This window comes from Tursiops truncatus, chromosome 13, assembly GCF_011762595.2.
Source record: "Tursiops truncatus isolate mTurTru1 chromosome 13, mTurTru1.mat.Y, whole genome shotgun sequence".
Taxonomy (NCBI): Eukaryota; Metazoa; Chordata; class Mammalia; order Artiodactyla; family Delphinidae; genus Tursiops; species Tursiops truncatus.
The window spans coordinates 43,065,120-43,090,500 of NC_047046.1; positions in this window are offsets into that span (position 1 = coordinate 43,065,120).

A 25,381-nucleotide genomic window follows, 5' to 3' on the forward strand; every position below is an offset into this window, starting at 1 on the left:
TGTGGGGAAGTGGGGGAGGAGAAAGTCTCTGGTTACCAGGGCAAAAAAGCCTTTGTCGTCCACTCTGAGAGAGAAAGAGAGCTCAGGGGGTGGGCGGGCGAGCTCCTAGCTATAAATGGGTTCAGGTCGTGGCCAATACTTTGGATTCCCTAAGAGCTCAGTTTTCACTACTTCTGATAGTAGCACAACTTCTCAGCTCTTTGTAAAATAGGGCAGGTTCTTGGAGCAGAGGACTGATTCTCTCAGAAGACTGACTGAGTGAAAGCATGAGCAGGCAGGCAGACATCAGAGGGAGGACAGGCAGTCAATACACCCCTGCACCCCTGCTCCCTGCTCCCCACTGAGGCACTCACACACGCGCGCGCGCAGAGCTCAGTGGGGTTATTTGTTAGACCTGTCACTTGTGGTGTTTGGCTCTTTTTCTCCATTTGTCAGAGAAGCATTCTCTTTAGCCAAGTGTTCACAGGTCAATAACTACATAGCCTTATTGATCACACTCTATTTTTCTACACATGTGTGATGAAAAGCTCCTCCTGTATGTTTCCTATGGCATTCCTCAAACAAAATATCGATCTTTCTGTGATCCATACATACAAAGAATTTGTATTTTTCCCTTCTGTTAATCTTTTCATAAGACTTCGATCCTTTCTGTGATCCACGTAGACAAAGTAACATTTGATGAGTGATGCAAGATTAAGAAGTACAATGACAATACAGCCTTAAGATGGATGCATGACATTGCTTTCCTGGACCATGTTGCTCTTAGAAAAGTCAAAGATCCTATATTCTATATTCAGGCACTTGGCTTGAACTCATATCTATAATTATGGGACCACAGTTCTATCAATCATCACTCCAGTGGCCACCGTGACACTTTCAAGCTGAGAAAACACCTGTCATCAGTCAGGGTAGAGTGTTAGTTAACTCTAGTAAGACTGTGGCATGATGGTCCTTACTGGTAGGGATCAGTCTGCAAACAGAATCACTAGTGGCGACCTAAAGAACCCTAGAACCACTGGGATGGTGGTCAAAGTACCTCTTTTTTACCTTATAACACCGTTGAGAACGATGTCCTGGAAACCGGAAATCCATAGAGGGCAATGAAGATTTCTTAACTTGACAAAGGGAGCAAACAAGAAAGGAGGTGAGTGTGAAGGGCAGGGCTGTCACTTCAGGGACCTGTAGTCTCTGCAAAAATAAGCCCAGCTACCTGACTCAGAGGAGAGATTAGAAAACTAGAGAAACACAGCAATAAAAGAGTTGCATATTAAGCCAGTGGTTGCGAATACAGAAGTCCACAAAGTAGGCTGACCATTATGCATCAGTTATTCCTGAAATAAGACCTGGCCGGATACTAAGCTGCTTGGGTAACACGTATTTTTTTAGGAATTACCAAAGGGGAGAGAAATGCAGCCAATATCCATTTCCCTTCTCCGGCACTTAACTGTCCTATCACATCAATCAGCCTCCTATTCAGTGGCCAGCCTCCCTCTCCCCTGACCCACCAGGAACACTGTGATCCTAGACTTTGCTAGGGAACCAAAAGTAACTTCAGAAGGAACACCTGACTTATAACGCTTTGGTGTGGGACACCGAGGTAAACAGGGAGGCGTCCTAGCTAGTCTAGCCTCAGGGAACCAGATCCTGGAAAGGGAACTGGCCAGGCAAAGCTTCCCAAGTCCTGCCCAGGGCCAGAGAGTGGGCCTTTAGTAGCCTGAGAACATGTCCTCACCTTGAAACGGTTTGTGTTATATGTAGGCTCAATCAACAAATGAATGGTAAAGGACGAGAGAATAGCCCCAAGGGTATAGCCCGGGAAGGAACTTCTCTACCCCAAAGCCTGGATGAATGAGGTGGGAGCAGAAAGGTGCAGTTTAGGGCTTCATTACAACTGCTCACAAATATGATTTCGGTGGACTCTTGTTTTCAAGTATGAGGCTAAAAGAGGGAATAAAGGGCATGAGACAGATGGAAGAGGAACGAGCCAGATTGCTCACACAGCCTCCGCTCTTGTTATCTCTACCCAATGAATCCAGAGAGGACATAATTTAGTGCCTCCATTTAACCATCATGGGCAACTTTAACGTGAGCAGTGTTTACCGTAAAATATGTAGCCAGTAACTGAAGTTGTCACTGACCTTGGCAGAACTATTTAACGGTCCTCTACCCTTGTTCAATAAGCCTCCTCCTTGAAGAAACCTCCCTTCTTCACCGAGGAAACTGGATCCCTTTGTTCCCTCAAATCCTTCTCAGAAGCTAGCAAAAAGATATTTTTGAACCTCAAAGAGCTATTTTTAATCAAACACAGCAAGCATATTAATATTCCAAAAAGGAAGTGATGGTATGGAATAAATTTAAGTTCTTCCTATAAATTATATACATGTAAAATATGCTCTCTCGTCATAGAAAAAAAATCCCCAAATGTAGGTACATTTCAGAAGATTAATTCTTATTAAGAAATGAAAAGACTTAGGTCAAAGGATAAGAATTATTTTAAAACATTCTTTTTAATCGAGGAAAGAATGAACAGTATGAAAGAGTTAATTAAGATACTCTCTGCTATTGTTTATTACACGGCCTTTGGTAAAAACACAATACTCTGTAGGCTAGATCTATGGAAACTATAACCTGAAGCAAAGTATTTCCTCCAAATGATCTGGTAAAGCAGACAGAGAAAACTTCCCGTAAATTGTTTACTGACACTTCCTGCCAAGTCAACTTTACAAACAACCCCCCAAGAATCTTGCATGTTGTTGAAGCATCCTCCAATCCTCTGCCAATCCGCGGTCTTGAGCTTCCTAGGAGAGTGTTAGAGAACATTGCAGTGGGCTGGAAAGAGTCAGGATGGCACACTCACTGCAGGCAGGCCAGGAGCCCAGCTTCCTGAGAGACTGAACTCCAGGTAGAATTCACTGTCTTCAGCTAAGTTGCTGCCTTCAGGTTTTCACGGTTTAACCCAAGAATATGTGGGAGTCAGCCAGCCCCCCTGAAGTGAGTGCTTGCCGTGTGCAGTACGCTCTTCTAGGGTCTTTGGGAAATGAAAGAATATTTCCCACAGCTGTCAAAAGCATGGTAAAGCAGCTCTAGCTGAGAAAGAGAACTTCAATCTCTTTGTCTTGGGTCATAAGGAATTTGGCACTGAGGTTTTTAGTATCATGGTTAGAGAAGATGGCATCTGTATTATGGACGCAGGTCAGGAGCTTAGGCAGAAAGCTTCTCTGAAGGTTTCCCAAGACAAAAATGAGTAAGCCATATTTTATATTGACTTATACATTTATCTCTGGGTCTTTTACCATTTCCTTATCAATAAGACTTTAAATAAAAGTCTTTTTAAAATATCTAGCCTCTTTTCAGTTTCGCTACAGAAAAAGATATGCTGGAAGAAATAGTGTCCTAGAGGCCAGGGGAGTGTTGATAGCAGAAAAAGTGAAACGTCCCCAAGGGCAAAGTGTAGTCGGAGGGTTAGAGTTGGGAAGACAAGGTTCTAGTTCCCCTCTTTATCCAGGGTCAACTTCCCAGGCTAGGGCTTGATTTTACTAGATGTGGCAGTGGTTTTTCTTGCTGCTCTTATTTAGTGTAAAACACTGTACTAGGTCCTTGGAACATAAAATAAGTAAGACATAGTCATTGCCTCGAGAGAGAACAAGTTATCTTGGCTAATTCGACTCACCTTTTGTTAACAAGGAAAGTTTGACTTGAAGGATATTACTTGTCATGTAGTTATGTCAAAATACAAAGTGAGTATTTTAAAGCAGCAATAATATTCATCATAAAACCTTACCTAATCTCTGACCCTCCCCCCACTCCTCACTCCTCCATACTCATGAATCAGAAACGGGATGGGGCCAAAGATGGGAGGAGAAACTCTCATTTTCAACTTCAAAAGCTTAAAATGTAATAGCTGATTTTTAAGCTCATGTAAAAATAGCTGTTTCATTTTGAATACATCTAAATGGCTGCAACAAATGGAAACCGCTTGGTCTCCTAAGATTCACAGGTTTTAACAGAAATCAGCAGCTCCCAGCTAGGTCATCTGGATCATCCAGGAAAGATTCTCCAGAGCTGTGGAGGTGCAGTACCACTGCCTCCTTTTGCGAGCACTTAGTGTTGAAAGGTTCATGGGAGAATCTACTTGAAATCTGGAGTCACCTTGGAGAAGCCAAGGCATCACCCATGATTCCTCTTGCTTGATCTGAGCAGAATCCGGAGTGAGACCAGCAACTGATTTGTTGACTTGATTGACAATCAATTCAGGGTGACTCTGTGATGGCTCTGTGCACTTCTTGTTTTAGAAGCTCAGAGAGATCTGCCTCTCTTTCAAACCTAGAGCATCAAGGTATGCACTCTGGCTACACACTGGATTACCATCAACTCCCTTGGTAGTTCTTTTGAGTTGAGTGAGATCTGCTATCCCTGGCAAACTACTCATCTTCCCAAAGCAGCATTCCCCAAAGCATGTGCTACAGAATGTTACCATCTTAGGTTGTAGAAAGTATTCTGTGGAAAACAGGTTTACCGGTCAGATGAGTGTGGCAGATCTGGTCCTAAACAATGTGGAGTGGATTTCTTTACTCCAGGATTTCTCAAAACCCCAAACAGAGGAGTGAGGGAAGTGAATTAGCTTTCAGACTTATTTGAATCCTAACTCTGCCTCTTACTAACTTTGACCTTGAGAGAGTTATTTAACCTTTCCAAGGTTTAATATACTCATCTGTAACTTTAGGATACAAATACCCATACCACAGAATTGGTCAGAATTGGATTAAACAAGATAAAATACCTAAAGCGGTAATATGTTCTATTTGTTTTGGGAGGTAATTTATATCACTATTTTCCTACATCATCATGCAATTTAGATAATGTCTTTGGCATACGAAAAATATAGATTCATGTTTAATGTACAAGCAAAGCAGAGGTATTGCTGGTAGTTTTAAATTCTAGTGAATCATTCTTCTATTAGATGCCGCATTGGGAATCACATGGCAAATCTCTGGGAATTAGCTGCCCATTTCATGCCCTTTTTTTATGTGACCGTAGTGTTATCCTATACTGGTCATTGATTTTTCTATTGGAATTCAATCGACCTTGAAATGGCCCTACACTAATGATGCCAATGCATTTTAAGATATTGGAAAGTCAAAACGGTGCTTCCTATACACAATGCATGCTCTTGCTGAGAAGCTAAATCTCATTAGAAGCCCTGTCCTTTGTTCTCGTATTATACAGTGAGTTATCTGCCTGCATCTCAAGAGCCATCAGAATACCCGAGCTCTGAATTCCTAACCACTTAGCCTATCTGTTGTCACACTGTCCATCTGCAACAAAGCTCAATAAATATTTCTGCAGAGGTCACTATCTTGGAATTAGTTCAAGTGTTAGTTTTGACCCCAAGAGAGCTTAAAGTACATCATACGTTTTTGCTCTTTAGAATCTTTCCAGCCTGTTTCATAAGAGATTACATTTCAGGGATGGAGGGGACTTTCAAAATGCTTCATTTAATACTTTGTAAGCACGTCCTTGGGAAAGAAGAGAGAATCATGACTGTAGATAAGAAATCTATGAACATACTATGGTGTATCTTATCTTACCCTCTCTCTTTCAATGATAGACTTTACATTTTCAAAGTTACCACAGGTAGTGTCTGAAGGATGGCAGCATATAAGTACAATTATCTTTTTGCATGACAGACTGTGTTGGATATGAAACATACTTAAGGAGCTAAATAAATATTGTTTGTTGTTTCCTATTAGGCATATATGATGTCAAAGGTGGGGAATTCCAAACACTTGTAGGACAAACAGGCTATGATAAAGGTTTTCAGGGAGGCTCTGGAGTCTGTGTGGCAGAATGATTGTCACTTCTAAGTACACAATTTATGCCAGTCAACTAATCTAAAAGTGGTTATTGATCACACAGTCTGTGCCAAGTTCATATGCCAGGTCCAAGAAGTACTACAAAGGACCTCTGTCCTCAAAAGTTTACTGCCTAATGCCTGGAGACCCAAACGATGAAAGGCAAATAAAAGGCAGTAGATAAGGGAATGGAGCACACTGCAAATACTGCAGGAATTCAGAGAAGAAAGATGTTAGTGGGCTGTAGACAAGCAAGGTGGCTTTCTTGGGAGAAAAGAACTTGGTTTGGAACTTTGAATCAGGGTAAGATTGCACTGGCCAAGAAGAGGAGGAAAGAGATTCAGGGAAATGGAAAAGGAATGGCAAAGAACAGAGTAAGTGAAGAACCCAGTAAAATGATTGTTGTGAGTGAAATGAATTAATAAAATAATGATCATTTTAGACAAGTAGATTAGAGGAGTTGAAGAAAAACTCTGAATCTATAATTTGACCTTGATGGATAGATCATGGGCGATGTTACAGGTTCTTTAGCCCAGAAATGACAGTAGGAGAACAGTGCCACAGGAAAATAAAACTGGATAGTTTTCATACAGGATGGGTTAGAAATGAAGAGTAGGGAGGGAGATAACTGGGGTGATCTAAGGCTGAGGTTACCAAGGCTTGGATGAAAGTCCTAGCAGGTGGCTGGCTGGGAGATTAACAGAAACATAGAAAGGGAGCTCTGGCAGTACATGGGTGATAGTCTCAGATGCTTAGTCAGTGATATGGAGAAAGTGTTACATCTGAGATTTATCATATGAAATGTTTTAAAAGTCATGGGTTTTAGAATTACATTTGAACATCCCAGCTTGCTTCTTAGCAACAGTGTGGTCTCAGGAAAATTATTAAATTATTCGTACCCAAATTTTCCCAAATCTAAAGCGAGATGTACTTTGTTTATGTGAAGATTAAAGATAATATATAAAATATCTAACAAGTGCCTAGCATTTGGCAGGCACTCAATAAATAGTAGATTCTCATTCTGCTTAGATAATCCTAAAACATCCCATAGGCAGCTAGAAACTGGAAGTCAGGTTCAAGTTCAATGGCTGTGTTACGATCTGAATGTCTGTGTGTTCCCCACACCCCCATTCCTGCCACAATTCGTATGTTGAAATCCTAATCTCCAATGTGATGGTACTTTGAGGTGAGGTCTTTGAGAGTTGATTAGGTAATGAGAACAAAGTCCTCATGAGTGGAATTCATGCCCTTATAAGAGGCATGAAAGAGACCTCCCTCATCCCTTTTGCCATATGAGGGTACAATGAGAAGATGGCCGTCAGCGAGGGAGCTGGCTCTCACCAGGCACTGAATCTGTCTGAATCATGACCTCGGCCTTTCCAGAATCCAGAACTGTGAGAAATCAATTTCGGTTGTTTATAAGCCACCTGGTTTATGACATTTTGTTATAGGTGCTTGAAGGGACTAAGACAGGTTGAAAATGCAGTTAGACCCCATCCACGTAAGAGGTGGTATTCTGAACCATATGTGAAATGTTCTCATTCAAGAAATGAGTAAGTAAGTAGAAGAAAAGACCCATGAGTAAGTTTGTGCGAAAGCCTAGGATGAGAAAAAGGAGGAGCTGGATAAACATGAGAGATGTGTGGTGTGTTTAGCATAGTACTTAGAACTTAGTAAGTACTCGATAAATACAAGCTGTTATTATTATTGTTGTTGCTATGATTATGATCAGAGGTGGTCAAAGATGTGATTGGTCAAAGATGTGATAGTGAACCCAAGAGAGAACAAACTCGCAGTCATCAAGTAAAGTAGAAAAGTTAAAGTAAGGTGATCTCTAGTATCCTATGTTGCAAAAAGATGAGAACAAGGGCTGCAAAACCTTTCCATTCGAGTGCACATAGTTGGTGACCAAAGTGCCTGACCTTTGTAATTCTCAACTCTAGCTGGGACTCCATAATTTAGGAACAGAAAATGTGATGCTCACATCGCTACCTGAACTGTGAATGCCACGTGATTTGTTCATCATCACCAAAAACACCTCTTCAGCAGCTACTCCACCTGCCATAGAAGGAAAAGAGAATCTGGTTCCTTAAAATACAGGCACCCAGCAAGCTATTTTAACATAGGGGAAATAGAAAACCATTAAGTAACAAAAAATACAACACCCTGTGATTCTTTTTAATAAAGCCAAACACCAAATATTGGTTTCCCTTGCACTGGAAAATGAATACATAACCCCTTTTGCAATGACCTGAAGGCTTGGATAGAGAGAATAAATAAATTACTGACACATGAAGAGTAGACAATTCTCTGTCCACCGTTGAGCTTTTCGTTCTTTGTGATGCAGATGGTCTAAATAAAGCAGCCAAAAATAACAGGTGGGTTTTATTTCATTAAGCCACTGAAAACACTAAGCCTCGACAGTTTAAATCATGTCTGAAGTATTAAGCCTTAAAACCACCTTTGAAAATCATCTTTTATATTTATAAAACACCTTTGTCCATCTTAAATGTTATCAAAGCACAAGGACAAATGTGAGTATGAACACGTGTTTAGGGACAACAAGCAAGAGACAGATTGGAAGAAACAGCTGCTCTTTATGGAAATGGTTTAACACAGGGTTGTTAAACCATGTTGATAGACTCTAACTGATATGGATAACATCACCTCTTCTGGGATCAAAGCTTGGGTCTAAGTCATTGCTGCCATAAATATGGCTATCTCACATGTCCTGCACATCTCCATCTGCTATATGGAAGGCAGCTGCAAAGAACTCAGAATCATTATTCCTCCTATAATCTGTCAAATGCATAAGTCCAATTGTAGAAGTCAAACTGCAGTCCAGTAACATCTATCCTAAATCATTCTCTGTACTTGTCTTATAATGTATTGTTCTCATAAGGCAGGGAAGGAAAAAGAGTCTGTGAGGTGGGAAGAGATAAAGGAAAATACTATGCCTGGGTCATGGATGGAGGAGATAGTGCAGCTCTTTTTGGAGATAACTGCTTTTCGTATAGTTTATTAATTATATGCATTTGATGGCTAGAGTTTTCAGACTAAAGTGATGTCTCCTCACCTTCCTTTTCCAATCTCCCACTTCCCTAGAACAACCACCATTAGTATTTTCAAGAGTAATCTTCAGAATCTGTGCTTGTACATAGACAGCTGAAGAAATCCTCAAATCATTAAACCTACAATGAATTTTAAGAATCTTACATTTATAAAACATCTTCACTCTTCTTGAATAACTGAAAACCATAGGCACCTTCCTGGGCACGAAGCATGAATTGTAAAAACTACGATTATGTTCCCACTTAATGTTTGCAACTTGCTTTTTAAAAAACTTCAGCTCTGCCTCATAGACTTCTTTCACTGTCCTACATGGAGATCTATTCCATACTATTCAGGGGCTAAGACTTTTCTTTAGGCATATCCTGGTATTAAAAATTATTCCCACAGGGATAGATATTTATTACCTCCAATTGTCACTAAGAAAGAGCTGGAATTAATTCTCTTACTTATCTGTACTTATTTGTACAAGTATTTCTATAATGTTTATGTCTAAAGACAGACTTGATAGATCAAAGGTTTTGTGGATTTTTACTTTAATACCTTTTGGAATAACTTATTTTCAAAACTTCCTCGATTGCCTTGTACTTTCAATAAGCTATACTATGTTTTTCTCTTTACGGCTAAAGTGCTTATTTATTTAGGGGACTACCATGTCTTTTATTCTTTCATCTCAGGCTGGCTGCATTTGGGAATCAATGAAGAGTTATGTACAGTTGTTGATAGTCTATGAGAGAGGAAATGAGATACGGTGAAGAGAGCAGAGAATTTTAACCATAAACCTAGAACTCAGATAGTGTTAGCACTATCTCTAAGACTTAGGAATAATTAGTAGTGGTTGTATATCTTACACTGAAAAATCACTTGATGAATATGCCTCTTGTGCTTTGACTGTCAAACATAATCTATCAGACGTCAGTTCAATACACATACAGATGCTTGCAGATGAGGTAGGGGGAAGGTTCCTGGTGTTGATATTTTGGTCAAGAGACAATTTCTGGGCTTCCATGGTGGCGCAGTGGTTGAGAGTCCGCCTGCCGATGCAGGGGACGGGGGTTCGTGCCCCGGTCCGGGAAGTTCCCACATGCCGCGGAGCGGCTGGGTCCGTGAGCCATGGCCAGTGAGCCTGCGTGTCCGGAGCCTGTGCTCCACAGCGGGAGAGGCCACAACAGTGAGAGGCCCACGTACCACACACACACACAAAAAACACAATGGCCCAAACACAATGGGATATGGCAAAAGCAGTTCTAAGAGGGAAGTTTATAGCAGTATAATCCTACCTCAAGAAACAAGCAAAATCTCAAATAAACAACCTAAACTTACACCTAGGGCAATTAGAGAAAGAAGAACCAAAATACCCCAAAGTTAGCAGAAGGAAAGAAATCATAAAGATCAGATCGGAAATAAATGAAAAAGAAATGAAGGAAACGATAGCAAAGATCAATAAAACTAAAAGCTGGTTCTTTGAGAAGATAAACTAAATTGATAAACCATTAGCCAGACTCATCAAGAAAAAAAGGGAGAAGACTCAAATCAATGGAATTAGAAATGAAAAAGGAGAAGTAACAACTGACACTGCAGAAATACAAAGGATCACGAGAGATTACTACAAGCAACTATATGCCAATAAAATGGACAACCTGGAAGACATGGACAAATTTTAGAAAAGCACAACCTTCCGAGGCTGAACCAGGAAGAAACAGAAAGTATGAACAGACCAACCACAAGCACTGAAACTGAAACTGAAACTGTGATTTAAAATCTTCCAACAAACAAAAGCCCAGGACCAGATGGCTTCACAGGTGAATTCTATCAAACATTTGAAGAAGAGCTAATACCTATCCTTCTCAAACTCTTCCAAAACATAGCAGAGGGAGGAACACGCCCAAACTCTTTCTACAAGGCCACCATCATCCTGATACCAAAACCAGACAAAGATGTTACAAAAAAAGAACTAGAACAAAAAATTTCACAACTTGTGAAACAAAAAAGACCCTGAATAGCCAAAGCAATCTTGAGAAAGAAAAATGGAGCTGGAGGAATCCAGCTCCCTGACTTCAGACTATACTATAAAACTACAGTAATCAAGACAGTATGGTACTGGCACAAGAACAGAAATATAGATCAATGGAACAGGATAGAAAGCCCAGAGATAAACCCATGCACATATGGTCACCTTATCTTTCATAAAGGAGGCAAGAATATACAATGGAGAAAAGACTGCCTCTTCAATAAGTGGTGCTGGGAAATTTGAAGAGCTACATGTGAAAGAATGAAATTAGAACACTCCCTAACACCAAAATAAACTCAAAATGGATTAAAGACCTAAATGTAAGGCCAGACACTCTCAAACTGTTACAGGAAAACCTAGGCAAAACTCTCTATGACATAAATCACAGCAAGATCCTTTTTGACCCACCTCCTAGAGAAATGGAAATAAAAACAAAAATAAACAAATGGGACCTAATGAAACTTAAAAGCTTTTGCAAAGCAAAGGAAACCATAAACAAGACAAAAAGACAACCCTCAGAATGGGAGAAAATATTTGCAAATGAAGCAACTGACAAAGGATTAATCTCCAAAGTATACAAGCAGCTCATGAAGCTCAATATCAAAAAAACAAACAACCCAATCCAAAAATGGGCAGAAGACCTAAACAGACATTTCTCCAAAGAAGATATACAGATTGCCAAGAAACACATGAAGGAATGCTCAGCATCACTAATCATTAGAGAAATGCAAATCAAAGCTACAATGGGATATCACCTCACAGTGGTCAGAATGGCCATCATCAAAAAATCTACAAACAATGAATTCTGGGGCTTCCCTGGTGGCTAAGTGGTTGAGAGTCCGCCTGCCGATGCAGGGGATACGGGTTCGTGCCCTGGTCCGGGAAGATCCCGCACGCCGTGGAGCAGCTAGGCCTGTGAGCCATGGCCGCTGAGCCTGCACGTCCGGAGCCTGTGCTCCGCAACGGGAGAGGCCACAACAGTGAGAGGCCCGTGTACCACAAAAAACCAACAACAAACAAACAATGAATTCTGGAGAGGGTGTGGAGAAAGGAAACCCTCTTGCACTGTTTGTGGGAATGTAAACTGATACAGCTACTATGGAGAACAGTATGGAGGTTCCTTAAAAAATTAAAAATAGAATTACCATATGATCCAGCAATCCCACTACTGGGCATATACCCTGAGAAAACCATAATTCAAAAAGAGTCATGTACCACAGTGTTCACTGCAGCACTATTTACAGTAGCCAGGACATGGAAGCAACAACCTAAGTGTCCATCGACAGATGAATGGATAAAGAAGATGTGGCACATATATACAATGGAATATTACTCAGCCATAAGAAGAAATGAAATTGAGTTATTTGTAGTGAGGTGGATGGACCTAGAGTTTGTCGTACAGAGTGAAGTAAGTCAGAAAGAGAAAAACAAATACCATATGCTAACACATGTATATGGAATCTAAAAAAAACACATAGCTCTGAGGAACCTAGGGGCAGGACAGGAATAAGGACACAGACATAGAGAATGGACTTGAGGACACAGGGAGGGGGAAGGGTAAGATGGGACGAAGTAAGAGAGTGGCATGGACATACATACACTACCAAATGTAAAATAGATCCTAGTGGGAAGCAACTGCACAGCACAGGGAGATCAGCTCGGTGCTTTGTGTACACCTAGAGGGGTGGGATAGGGAGGGTGGGAGGGAGACGCAAGAGGGTGAGGATATGGGACATATGTATACGTATAGCTGATTCACTTTGTTATACAGCAGAAACTAACACACCATTGTAACGCAATTATACTCCAATAAAGATGTTAAAAACAAAATGTAGCGGGAAGTCATAGTGAGTAAGGTTTGAGCAGGGCCCGGCTCACATCCGGAGACAGAAGACATCTGGTACTCAGAGGACTCTTAAACTGCTTAGTGCATACTCTAGCTCCTCTGGCTTATGAAGAGTATCTGCAATTTGTCTATTTTTATATAGGTTTTGGAACCAGTGAAGTGTAGGTTGGGCAAGGAGAATTGTCCTCAAATTATGGGGAGTTGAAGCCAAGCATGATCATGTCACTCAGCTACAGAGAGGGAAAGCCAGGCCCAGAATACACACCTTTGACTCACTAAACTGCTTTTCCCTTAGCTGGGATCACACTGTCTAGACCCACAGAACACCTCCTTCCTCCAAGTAATATCAGCACCCAGGTTAGATGGAGATTACTGAGTATTGTTGGTTTAAGTCTTCCTAGTCTAGACTGAATTTTTGACAGCTTATAGATTCATACACAGACACACGTTTGCACATACGTAACCGAACTCAAAGGTATAAAGAAAACCAACTGAGGAAAGGCCTAAGAGGTCCTTTGATATTCTCTCCCATCAAACCTGCAACCCACCAACTATTGCTTAATAGAGTTGGGGCCCACTACAGTTAGCTATTCTTGGCTAGTCAAGATGACTGTGTTCTCAAGAGTTACATGGTCCATATCGGGTAGAAGAGTGTTGTTCCCATGTTGTTTACACTTTCCCAAGATATTCAAGAAAATGATAGTGGTCAGGAAGGCAGAAATTAAGAACAGCATGGAACCTTGCAAAGGCAACCACGATCTCTCCATATTGGTTTCTACATTCCCCATGTCCACAATTGTCTTCTCACCACCAGGAGGCCAGCTTTGGTTTGTAACAGACTTCTTGTGTGTGCATTCAGGTGTATTGCTTTTTTCCTGGGCCTCTAGTATTGAGTCTCCACAGCAAAATCATGCTTCCCACTGGCTGCTCAAAGGTCATCTCTTCTCCTTTTTGTATAACAATGCTTCAATACCTTAAAATTCTTGCTTATGTCAATCATTCTTCTCATTGTGCCTCCTGTTCTTCTTTCTTTCCTTCCCTGGCTCCCTCATCCCTTTCTTGGTGGTTAAGTTCATACACTTAGTTAAGCTGATGTACTCTGTAGTCAGTTAGCCTGGGTTCAAATCTTGACTCCGTCTATTTAATAGCAGTGTAATCTTGGGCATTTACTTTTCTGAGCCTCACTTCCCTAATCAAGAAGAGTAATGAGTTGTTCTTTTTGTGTGAGAATTGAATGTGATTGGCATAGTGCCCATCACCAATATGCATCTGGCTATCAGTTATTATTGTTAATATTATGCAACTATTATTTTCCAAACACTGTGCAAGGTACTGAAAATGCAAAGATAAATAAAATATGGTCGCTTGAGAAACTTATAATCTAGTTAGTATTTCCAGCTAGACTTTATTCCTATTGCTGATAAAAACTCCCAGCAAAGCTTTTGGTTACTTTTTTGCCTTTGAACAGGAAAGGAACCTCCGAAGTGTAATATTCATATCTCAACCTTCTGTATAGTAAAAACTTATTCAAGGTACAAAATGGCCAAAATCAGCCCAGTCTTTTGGATACACAGTCAAGCTGCTGATTCTAACACTCTATATTTCTCTTCTATGTGGTCAAAAAAAAAGAAAGCTTTTTCCAACCCTACCTACAGTGTCTCACCCTGTGTCCACACCACAGGTATCAGGCAAGTGATCCTCCAAGTTTCTGGGGAGAAGGTGGTTGGAGGAATTGGAAAACTAATCCTGTGTTCTTAGCTCTTGCAATCAGTTCATTCTAAGAACTTGCTCATTTCTAGGGAAAGGAAGACACTCCACCCAGATAGTTGGGTGGCTATCTATGAAGTCTTCATAGCACTGAAGCAGTGTAAAACTTTGGACTTAAACTTCTATGTAAGCCTTATGTCAAAGATGGTTGAGCAAAGACTTTTCTAGAATTCCCCTCTCCCTTCCTAAATCCCTTTGTGAGCAATGAAGAAAAAATAGAAGAAATAGAAGAGTTCTTCATCTCCAATGAAACAAGGAAGTTTACAACCCCAAACTAGAAGAAACACCTACAAAATACTGAAACAGCTATGCTTATATTACAAAAATATTCAACCTGTTAGGTCTCAGAAAAATTGCAAATTGCATAATAACTCCTGAAAAGATCTCATAGGGTAGATGTAAGGATTCAAAGAAGAAATTATAAGATAATGGATGGAGAAAAAAATTGAGCCAGTACAATTCATAGAGGAAATACAAGAGAAAGCTAAACCATGATAAAGATGAAAGTCACATTAGGATAATAATAATAATAAATGGAAAGACAATTACTGTTTGTAAGTTGATAGATATGGAAGAAAAGGAGATCCAGTATATCCATAATTGCTGAAGAAGAGTATGGAAAAAATGGAGCAGTTAAAATTATAAAGTAATATATCACAGGTGAAAATACCACAGAACTGAGAAAAAACTTGAATCTGCAAATTGAAAGGGAACATTACATTTTCAAAAAATTCAGACAGATTCATTCGACATGTTTTGTAAAAGTGGTTGTACTTGAACAATTCAAAAAAAAATTGAGCATGTGATAAAAAAGTAAATGGTATACAAAGGGTAAAAATAGGGTTAGCTGCGGATGTCTCTAAGGCAACGTTCAACTCCTGAAGATAGTGAATGATAGCTACAACGTTCCGAGAGTGGCCCAATAGTTCATACTGTCCAAAGTGTCTTCAGATAAAGACATTTCCTTGAAGTTAGCAAATCTGTTAACAGCTTAGGGACCAAAACATTCTTGAGCAGAATGAATGCCAGGCAGGCGAAAGATGAAGCATAATAAAAAACTTGGATACGGATAAAACATGATTAAAAAAACTGGTGGTAAATAGCGAATCCATTTAAATACAGAATTATGGGAGTTATGGTTTCAAGTCAAAATGCAAATAGATACTATTTAAAGTAGAACTATGTACTTTTTAATAAACTCTTTATATTAAAATGTAAAGACGTTTTAAGAATTGAGTATCTCTTGAAGAAACAATTATTTTAGTTTTGCTTCAGTTTCTTTTTCTTTAAATCCCATAATTTTCATTTTAAATACTGAATATAGCATGATAATACTTTTTACTCTATTACCTATTTATCTCTTTATAAGAAGATGCATAAAATGCTGTTCACAAAATAGTAACTAGAGTAATTTGGAGGTGGTGGAAATTGATATGGTTTTAAATGTTTTCTTTGTACTTTTCCTAATGGCTTGAATTTTTCTTAATGAGCATCTATTAATTTTACATAAAAAGGCATTTACCAGGGGCTTCCCTGGTGGCGCAGTGGTTGAGAATCTGCCTGCCAATGCAGGGGACACGGGTTCGAGCCCTGGTCTGGGAGGATCCCACATGCCGCGGAGCAACTAGGCCCGTGAGCCACAACTACTGAGCCTGCGCGTCTGGAGCCTGTGCTCCGCAACAAGAGAGGCCACGACAGTGAGAGGCCCGCGCACCGCGATGAAGAGTGGCCCCCACTCGCTGCAACTAGAGAAAGCCCTCGCACAGAAATGAAGACCCAACACAGCCAAAAATAAAAATTAATTAATTAATTAAAAAATAGAGAGAGACAGCAGAGAACTTGTTCTTTCTCTTTAAAAAAAAAACCAAAAAACAAAAAACGCATTTACCTAGCTTCAATTCTAATAAGGTGTGACAGGAAGTAAGAAAGGGACCGAAATAAGGCAATAACTGTTAACACTTTTGCTAGAATACCATAATTCAACCAGTGACTTCAAAATCAATTTAAAGATTGGTCACAAAGTCATACTATTTTCTCTACTTTTGCATGTATTTGAAATTTTCCTCAACACAAATTTTTAAAAGACTCAGTTTGTAAATTATTTATTAAAAGGTCAAACTTTTAGCTTACAAATATAGTCCAAGAACCCTGTAATATTCTGCAGAAGTTTCACCATGAATATAAAATGTCCTTTCCTCTTGTCTTGACTGACCATTTCCCATATTAATGACAAAAATATTAGGGTCAATCAAGGATGAAATTTATTATTTGTACAGCTTTTCAACTACAGAGGTAAATTTGTGTATGTATTCTTTAATCAGAGAAAAATGAATTGCACAAACTTCCTTTATTGTTCTCACTTTAAAAAATTGCTTTTCATTTTCTTAAAACCAGAATAGTTCAATGACAAAGTAACAAGGGATGTAAAATTATGATGGTTGAGTTTAATTTAAGTAAGCAGGTGGATTTTGAAGTGGTATCTAAAGCTAAAACTGTATTATAAAACTCAGATGATTCTATCTGTTTTGGTTGAATTACTAAACATTCATTTGCTTCTCATGATCAAAGTATTTCATTACCATATTATAGAATTTGAGCAATACCCAACAACTTCTTGTGTGCCTAGAGAGAGAAAGAGAGAGAGGGACAGAGAAAGAGAGGCGGGCAATTGAAAAACATTTTAAAAGAAAACAAACCAAATATTTGTCTCTCCTTTACAAAACCATTTAAAACTCATTTAGGTTCCTTCATTAACAAATCCAGTGTCACACAAATGAAAGACAAGAGAGAAGAGCCTAACTGTAACCTTCTGAGATCACGTAACAATCAGATTCATGAAATGCTGAAATATGGACGTTATTCTCCTGCCTCTCATCCCTTGCAGTTGAGCAATGAAAAGCAGGAATCTTGGAAATGACAACTGATGACCTTATTGGGTCTCTGAGAGGCCTAGGAAATGTAATTTCAGAGCAGAGAATGAAAAAATATTCCATCTGCTATTTTCTCCAAAAGGTTTTATGAAGTGCTTACTGAGTCCCTGGCACTATCTAGGGTGTGATATTAATCTGTTTAAGCTGATACAATTCCAATTCCTCTACAACGGTGGTTTTAAACTTGGCAACCATGGATCTATTGGTGTATGAATACGTTTCAGAGGGTCTGTGAAATTTCCACATTTCTATATACATGATTTATTGAAGAGAGGATCCAGAGATTAAGAATAAATGCTCTAGAAGGTCTTTACCTCAATGATTCTTAAGACCAAAATAGTAAAAAAAAAAAAAAAAAAAAAAAAAAACCTACATTAAATATTATTATTTTTTGAAATAACACCCCATAAAATTATGGGCCGAAAGGAAACTTCTTAACCCATTAAGGCAGGAAATAAAGATTTGTTCTTTAAGTTTTACAAACTTTACATATTAGACTCCCCCCAACCAAGAACACTCAGAAACCTGACTTGTTCTACAAAGTGACTCAAAAATCACTAAGGTACAAACATTCACTGGGCTGGTAGATATGTTCTCTGACTCTCCAAGTTCTAGGTACAGCAATAGAGACTAGAAGATTAAGCTCAATTTGAATACCAGGTTAAGTTTTTTCCAATTCCCCCACAAACATCTAGAGAATAGAATAGTACCATTACATTCTTAGGGAATTATAGTAAAGCATTATATGAAGCATAGTACTTTTCTTCTCTTAGAACAATTCACTCTGAGAAGCCAAGGAAAAATGATGTGTATCATCATTACTTAAAACTCTGTGTATTAACTTCTGGAGTTGCAGGTATGAAGAGAAGGATAGAAAGCCCCCCCAGCTGGAGCTTTCCAAACTTCCCAAGCAGGCATCTCTTGGGCCATGTCTTAAGAGCAAACTGATATATTACTTCCTTTAAGAGTAGTAAATCTCCAAGTAACAGTCTTCTGTTGACTTTGTACTTTCTAATAAAGACTTCATGATTTGACACTAAGGTTCCCGATCTTTCCTCATGATGTCAATATGTCAGAATTTCAAGCCTACTGTAAGGATGTAAGCTTTTGGAGAAAATAAATTAGATCACCTGTAGGGACAAAAATAATAATAATAATAATGTGACCATGGTAAGACAAAGAAAGAAACTGGAAGTTATAGAGTTCATTCTATTTGAAAACTCTAAACTCTCTACTTCCATTTGTGTTTCTCAAGTACCAAAAGACATCCATTATATTCTCTAATTGCTGCTCATTTATGATGGAGTATTAACTATCAAAAATGGCACATCTCTTTTTCACATTAAAAAAAAAATTGCACAAGATTTGGTAGGAATGGGAGGGTAAAGAAAATAATGAGTGAGTTAAGTTCTCCCCTTATCCCTAAGTTTAATTTCTTTCTGACCAAATGCCAGTATGCTCTCTTTCCCAACCCCTCCCTCACCCCCACTTTTGGACTCTTTATTTGTTCTATCTTTCTAAAAAGTAACTGACATTATGCTACTATTCTCATCCTCATCCAGAAACACAGGAAGTCTTCTCCACTGAGAAAACTCTTCAGATGAGAAGCTATGAAGTAGGGAGTTAAAATGGCAGTTTCTCTGGACGAAGATATGACTACAACAATTGACCTACCTCGCATTGTCTAAGCCAAGGAAAGTAAGTCATTATGTTCCCTTATTGTTCTCCACCTTTCCACAGACATTATAAATTTGGAATCAACAGGGCTCCAACAGCTCAGGCATCGTTCGATCTTAATGCTCGCTGTGAGATACTTGTTCTGTTTTCCATAAGCAGTGAGTGTGGTTGCTTGCTTCTAACACTCCCAAATTTATGAGGATATAGATTACCTGAATCACACTTGTGAGCCCACAGAGCTGCTATCGCTAACCTGCCTACAAGCCTAACAGTATTAAGATACAGGCTTCCTATATCTCTGCGACTGAATTGTTGATCTCTCCCCACTCCTGACTAATGAAGAGACACTTGAAATGCTCGCTAACACTGGTTGGCAACACACTGTTGGTTAATAACAGAGCCCTAAACCTTTATGCTATGGGTTCCACGCTGCAAAGTCACCGGCTAACTGTCACTCTTCCTCCAAGGAGAGCAAATCTCGCACATTCACAAGATAGTAGAATCTCAGAAATAAGAGTCACAGATGTAGAAACCAAACTTATGGTCACCAGGGGAGAAGGGGGGATACATTGGGAGATTGGGATTGACATATACACGCTGCTATATATAAAATAACTAAGAAGGACTTACTGTATAGCACAGGGAACTTTACTCAGTACTCTGTAATGACCTATATGGGAAAAGAATCTAAAAAAGAGTGGCTATATGTATAACTGATTCACTTTGCTGGACAGCAGAAATTAACGCCACATTGTGAATCAACTCTACTCCAATAAAAGTTTTTTTAAAATAGCAGAATCTCTTTTCCTTAACTCCTCCTCTCCCCCTTTCCCTCCATCCTGCAGCTGTTACCCGAAGTCCAACAGGACTATGTTTCAAAACTGTCATCTCGATAGCACTGCCATTTTGAATGTTTAAGGAATTTTTTTGTAACCCGCAGATGAGGTCCAGATGAGGTCACATGGGGTGGTTGTGATGTGATTGTGACATAATATTACCTAAGTTCGTAAAACACCTTTCACTTGATAACGTGTTAACACAAGCATCATGATCTCAGTATTACCCATAAGCAAACTGAATCTCTGGGAGATTAATCAGTGTGCCCAAGGTCATGCCGGACTGAATGCAGACCCATGATTTGGACTCTGGTCTTGGACGGTCGGGCTAAGTGTCCTTGTCACCACACCATGTGGCAATTGTGTGTGCCGTCATGTTGTTCTGAAGAGCAACTTTTTCAATCAGAAAAGTAGAGAATTTTATGAAGCTTATCTAAGGAGATGACGACGTGATGTGAGCACTGCTGTGTGACAGTGTGACAGGAAAGCTTATTTATCTTAAATCCCTCTTCAACTAGACTGTAACAGATGCCTAACATTTTCACATTAGTAATACATTCCCTCGAGCAAAGACTTATTTTTCAGGCATACTCCTGTTAAAATGCAAATATTCCAAAAAGGCAAAAATTCAAATGATGAAAAGAGAACATTTGTTAAATTTATTTTCAGTGCTGGGTGAGAAGAGATTGAACACATGCAGGTGAGTATCAAATTTAGAAAAATTTGCTATAAACGTGTCATACTAGTGGGGGAAGGCTAGGGCCTTTGGGGATAGCACGGGTTTTTTTTTTCAGATTAAGTCCTGGGGAGAGTATAGCACTCTGGTGGGTCTCAGATCTTGGTCTTGAGTGCTTTACTGGTGCGTTCTTAACAAAGATACTAAAACAAAAAGAAGCCAGAAAAATTGTAAACTGACTTGTCTGAGGTTTTTTTAAATTTTTTGTTTGTTTTGTTTTTTTAGGAATTGTTTTTTAAAAATTAATTAATTTGTTTATTTATTTGGCTGTGTTGGGTCTTCGTTTCTGTGCGAGGGCTTTCTCCAGTTGCAGCGAGCGGGGGCCACTTCCTCATCGCGGTGCACGGGCCTCTCACTGCTGCGGCCTCTCCTGTTGCAGAGCACAGGCTCCAGACGCGCAGGCTCAGTAGTTGTGGCGCACGGGCTTAGTTGCTCCGCGGCATGTGGGATCTTCCTGGACCAGGGCTCGAACCCGTGTCCCCTGCATTGGCAGGCAGATTCTTAACCACTGCGCCACCAGGGAAGCCCCTGAGGTGGTTTTGTCCTTAATTTGAGCACTATTACCTACCATCTCTTTCTTTTTTTAAATTGAAGTATAGTTGATTTACAGTGTTGTGTTAGTTTCAGGTATACAGCAAAGTGATTCATATATATACATGTGTGTGTATATATATATATATATATATATATATATATATATATATATTCTTTTTCAGATTCTTTTTCATTATAGGTTATTACAAGATGTTGAATATAGTTCCCTGTGCTATACAGTAGGTCCTTGCTGTTTATCTATTTTATATATATTAGTGTGTATCTGTTAATGCCAAAGTCCTAATTTATTCCTCCCCCCACTTTCCCCTTTGGTAACCATAATTTTGTTTTCTATGTCTGTCTCTGTTTTGTAAATAAGTTCATTTGTATCATCTTTTAGATTCCACGTGTAAGTGATATCACATGATATTTGCCTTTCTCTGTCTTACTTCACTTACACCTACTACCTTTTTCAATCATTCTTTCCATATTTGTCTTGGAATTTCCACTGTTTTGGTGAGAAGGTAAGGCAATGGGAGCAGTTTAAGGAAACTAGAGGCTCAGGGTCCAGATCTGTCAGGAGGAAACAAAACCACAGAGAGTCTGTTTGAATCTTGCAGAGATGGAATTACCATGCTAGGAACTCTTAATCTTTTGAATTACAAACATATTACTATATCTGATAAAAGCAATGGTTTTTCTCCCCAGAAATATGCATATAACATGACTCAAAGTTTTAAGTAGAATTTTGAAAGGATCATGAGCTACCTGAACACCAAATATGTACTACTAAGAGATCTATAGAACTCGCGTTAAACTCTCTCCCTTGTTTCCACAATTCATAGTCGTAGGCATGCCAGTCCTTTTATTATGGTAGATAGTTGTAGGCATGCCAGTCCTTTTATTATGGTAGACCTGGGCACATGGTACGTGCTCAACAGCCAATTTCTAAATACATCAACTGCAGGAACTGTGTATACCAGCAAGGGAAGAATAAACTACTACTTTATGCAAACGTGAATTAATCTCAAGGAAAAGTTGATGACGTTGGGAGATAATTTTCCCTGGATTTTTCAGTCTTTCTGCATGGCCTGGGCATTCCGAGTACAGGGATGGCCTTGGGAACATGCCTTAGAAGCTAGAGGTAGTACCTCCCTAAAGACAGAAATCTCCAGACACTTCCAAGTTAGTAAGGTTTCCTTCCCCTCTTCCAGAGGCACTGGCTTACATTCCAGGATGGTCATCATATCCCTCCCCCACTTTCCCAGGAGAAGGTGATTTACATTGTAGAGTAAAAGCCTTTTTCTCTTGGCAGGAGAATGGCAGCCATGTGCTGGAGATAATGCCAACCACCCCAAAGAAGTTCCAAGTCTCATCCTTTAAGGGTTCTGCTCTTGTGATGTAAACCTGATGCAGGTCAGATAAACATGTGGCGCTCATTCTGTCACCCTGTGAAGACTGGGACATGGAGAATGTGTGCTGAGATACTGCTCTGGCTGCTTTTTGCTGTGAGTAATAAACCATCTGTGTGTCTGACCCAAGGTCTTGTTTAAAAAATATATCATATAGGGCTTCCCTGGTGGCGCAGTGGTTGGGAGTCCGCCTGCCGATGCAGGGGACACGGGTTCCTGCCCCAGTCCGGGAACATCCCACATGCCACGGAGAGGCTGGGCCCGTGAGCCATGGCCGCTGAGCCTGCGCGTCCGGAGCCTGTGCTCCGCAACGGGAGAGGCCACAACAGTGAGAGGCCCACGTACAGCAAAAAAAAAAATAAAAAAAGTATATATATATATATATATATATAATATATATATACACCATATATATATATATATATATATATAAAAAACTATGGCAAGCTAATTCGTTATCTCACAAGTGGTGTAATCACAGTCCTTTTACAGTTTCAGACTTAACATGAAGGAAGCCAGATATTAATAGAGGAAATTTTCTGTGATGTCACTTATATGACATTCAGGAAAAGGCAAAGTAGAATCTTCAGTGATAGAAGTCAGAGCTGTGTTTTCCTCTGGGGTCCATTAATTGAAAAGGAAAATGAGAGCCTCTTCTGGAATGTTGAAAATGATCTACATATTGTTTTGGATGGTGGTTACATGGAGATATAGAGACAGATACAGATATTTCATTGTCACCTCAGATTTGGGCAATTTACTGAATATATGCTATACCTCAGTAAAATGTTGCATAAAGGAAAGACCAATAATACACTGCACTCTGAATTTCAACAACTTAGGAAGTTAAGTCTAAGAAGAGGGCATACATTTCTGAAAAATTTTTTAATGGGGTACCTGACCCAACTCCTAGAGACTATTCTCACTGTTAACATAGAATCAGAGTGGGCTGGACATCACTTAGTTTACTATTCCTGCTACCAGAGGTAAGGAATCTGGAAGGTTTGTATGATGGTTCACTTTATTTTATTTTTGAATTTTATTTTATCTTTTTATACAGCATATTCTTATTAGTCATCCATTTTATACATATTAGTGTATATATGTCAATCCCAATCTCCCAATTCATCACACCACCACCACTTTCCCCCCTCAGTGTCCATAGGTTTGTTCTCTACATCTGTGTCTCAATTTCTGCCCTGCGATGGTTCATTTTAGATGTCAGCTTGGCTGGGTCATGAGGTGCCCAGATATTTGGTCAAATGTTATGTTGTGTTATCTGTGAAGATGTTTGGGGATGGAATTAACATTTAAATCAAGGGACTGTGAGTAAAGCAGATTGCTCTTTACAGTGTGGGTGGGCCTCATACAATCAGTTGAAGGACAGAATAGAACAGAAAGGCCTCCTGTGAGCAAGAGAAAATCTGACGGCAGACTGTCTTCGGACTTCACCTGCAAAGTAAGTCTGATCTGGTTCTACAGCAGACATCCTCCAACTGGAACATCACCTCCCCTGGGTCTCCAGCCTGCTGGTCTACCTGGCAGATTTTGGACTTTCCAGTCTCCATAATTATGGGAGCCAATTCCATATAATAAATTTCTTTCTCTCTATGTACACATCCTATTGTGTTCTGTTTTTCTGGAGAACTCTGACTCAGATAGCTTGTCAACTCTCAATCCTTACTATACCCTACTCAAAGTTTATTTTTTCTTCTCATTTCTACTTATGTTTTTTTTTTTTTTTTTTTTTTTTTGCGGTACGCGGGCCTCTCACTGTTGTGGCCTCTCCCGTTGCGGAGCACAGGCTCCGGACGCACAGGCTCAGCGGCCATGGCTCACAGGCCCAGCCGCTCTGTGGCATCTTCCTGGACCGGGGCACGAACCCGTGTCCCCTGCAACGGCAGGCGGACTCTCAACCACTGTGCCACCAGGGAAGCCCCTTATGTTTGGTTTTCAACTGAAATAATAGGTGTGCTTAGATAAAATCATGAAGCTAATATGCTGAGACTATCATGTGAGTGGGGTCTGAGAAGAGTCAAAATCTGGGATGTCATAAAAATGTGTTTAGAAATAAATATTGTAATAGTTTCTTTAAACTAGTCTCCTTCTCATCTTTCCTTGATTACTTCTGTATCGTGTTGTATATTCTTCATTTTTCTCTTGCTAGATACGCTGCCTCTACTGAACATATGACAAGATATAGAATAATTTAGCAGTGGCTGAGGATCAGAACATAGAATTCTGGCTTCCTAATTATCATGGTCTATCATGGCTACCTAATTATCATGGTAGAAGTTATGAAATACAGAATACCCTTATTTGGTTAAGTATTATATTCAGCAATAGCTATTCAATTTTACACTTAATTCTAACTGGTCTAGTTCAAAATCCACAAGACTCAACACAATCCTCAGTATTTACTTTTACCTCTTATGTGATTTTTTATACAGCTTTGCAACAACTGTTGTTCACATAAAAGGCAACTTTTACCAGCTGTTATGTTTTCTGGCGATTGTACTGAGGCACACTGTCACAGAAATTTAATAATCAGACAAATGTCTCTTTAGATGAAAAGACAGGAGCAGTGACGATGGCTGCTGACATTTCTTGGAATATGCACAATACTTCTTACCATTATCTTGTTGAATAACTTTACCTTCCTGCTGAAAACTATGTCTCATTGTCACCAGCTTAGCCAATGTAGATCTAAA